The sequence below is a fragment of the Triticum dicoccoides genome, chromosome 4B (assembly GCF_002162155.2).
Source record: "Triticum dicoccoides isolate Atlit2015 ecotype Zavitan chromosome 4B, WEW_v2.0, whole genome shotgun sequence".
NCBI classification, from domain to species: domain Eukaryota; kingdom Viridiplantae; phylum Streptophyta; class Magnoliopsida; order Poales; family Poaceae; genus Triticum; species Triticum dicoccoides.
This window is the reverse complement of record NC_041387.1, coordinates 606060177-606061992: the sequence shown is the minus strand read 5'-3', so window position 1 is coordinate 606061992 and position 1816 is coordinate 606060177. Positions and strand designations below refer to the sequence as shown.

Sequence of the window (1816 nt, the reverse complement as noted above, 5' to 3'; positions counted from 1 at the left end):
TATTTCAAGTCCTAGAAGTTGTGAGTAAAATACACACATAGAACGATTTTAATTTTTTAGGACCTACTTAACACCCTTAGAATACTTTTAGGACCTTCAGTGCATTTTACTCTTTCATAAATCTGGGTCATCGATAGTTGCAGTTAAAGGGAGAGATTGGTGTAAGCTTTGGCGTACTCTCGTCAGCTTTCGATACACCTCACAATCGCAAAGATGTTGCTTGACGGAAAAATAAGTTTCTCGTTCCATACAACCATATATTTATGTAGAAGTTATATCATCCTATCGTCAAAACTGAAAGGTTCGGCAATGCGCGCCATCCGGGTCTACTTACTATGCCCAGCAATCGACACTATTTTCATGGCATATCGGATCATCACGGCCTTAAATGCAACGTATACGTGGATCTCCCCGTCTCCCATTCATGTGCCGATTCCGTGACACCTCGAGCCAGTCACACGAACATGGCGCTCGATGAAATCATGGAGAGAAGGTGCACCGTGCAGGCGGTCCTTGCACTGCATAATTGAGTTGCCATTTCGGTGTATATGAGGGATAGCTAGTGTTGGCATTTTTTCAGCTCCGGTTTCACATGCATGCGGTGGTAATGGAGACACTTCACACGCGGTTTCCACAGTTCATCTGGAGCTTTCCCCGGAACAGGAGCTTATCGGGGCCGTCCCACCGGAGCCTTTGCTACACCCGAAACGAGAAACAAATTATTCTCGATCGGTTGGCTGCTGGCTACAACTACTCGGCTGATTCCGTCGAGCACATACGCTTCTCTCTCTCTCTCTCTCTCTCTCTCTCTCTCTCCCCCTCTCTCTCGCCTCTCTCTCTCTCTGCACGCGCCGACGCCATGGACAAACCTCCGGCGGCAGCAGCGGCCAACAAGGTTGGCAATCCTCCGGCGGCTGTGGTATGTGGTTCACAAAACACAATCGTTTCTGCCAATTAATATAAGCGTTCAGATTCGAGCTAATTTCAGTTTTCTATCTAGGTGTTCTTGTTTCACAGCTGAAGGTGGTGGTGATAGCTCCTGCAGCGACTGTGGTCGTCAATCCACCAGCGAACAACGTGGCCGTCAATCCACCAGCAGAGGCGGCGTCAGCGTGTGGCGCTGCGGTAATGTGATTCCAACTCATTTCTGTCGAGATATATCGATGCTGCTACTTTTTCCTCCCTTGCTTGCTTAAATCAAATGTGCTTTGTGTTTCTCTACGTTAATTGTTGCCAGTAAACTAACTAGCAGATGTTAGTTTTGTATACGCGTTCTTGTTTCAGTTTGGCAGATCTAGAATACTGGTTAGAGCTACACATCGACATGATAGATAGGAATGATGATCTTTTCAAGTACTGCTTCCCAACAGCTTCTAAAAAGAAGTACTGTACTGTTTTCCATAGAGTTTGCAGCTTAAAAAACTTGTTAATTTTCCTGAAGAACGAGAGTGAAGATTGCAGCTTTAATTACTACTCGTGCTTGCATTCTGGTATCACCGCTGAACTGAACTGACCCGTTGAGCCCAACTGCTGCAGGAAGTTCTGCTGCTGCTTGTTCCCTTCTCCATTTTGGTGATCGGCCTGCCTCTGCTGCTGAACTGGTACCTCCAAAACTAGAGAAACTATGTCACGTCTGGAGTAAGACTGCAGGAGTGCGCCACACCCGATGAGGACGACGGTAAATAAGGTGGCGCGAGCGCAAGTGTGTGTTAAGTTATCGTGTGTGGCCTGCGTGCCACCTGTGTGGGGCTTATAAGCTGTGTGCTGTACTAGAATCAAGTCTGAAGATAAGAGTAAACTGAACTCTACTCCTACC

General features: G+C 46.9%; 1 long non-coding RNA gene across 1 annotated transcript; it reads left to right on the top strand.

Annotated features, from left to right (window-relative positions):
- The first annotated feature begins 746 nt into the window (after positions 1-746).
- On the top strand, positions 747-1816 carry LOC119294006. The gene is made up of 3 exons (XR_005143292.1): positions 747-919; positions 1001-1125; positions 1537-1816. It is a non-coding gene; the product is annotated as an uncharacterized LOC119294006 (long non-coding RNA).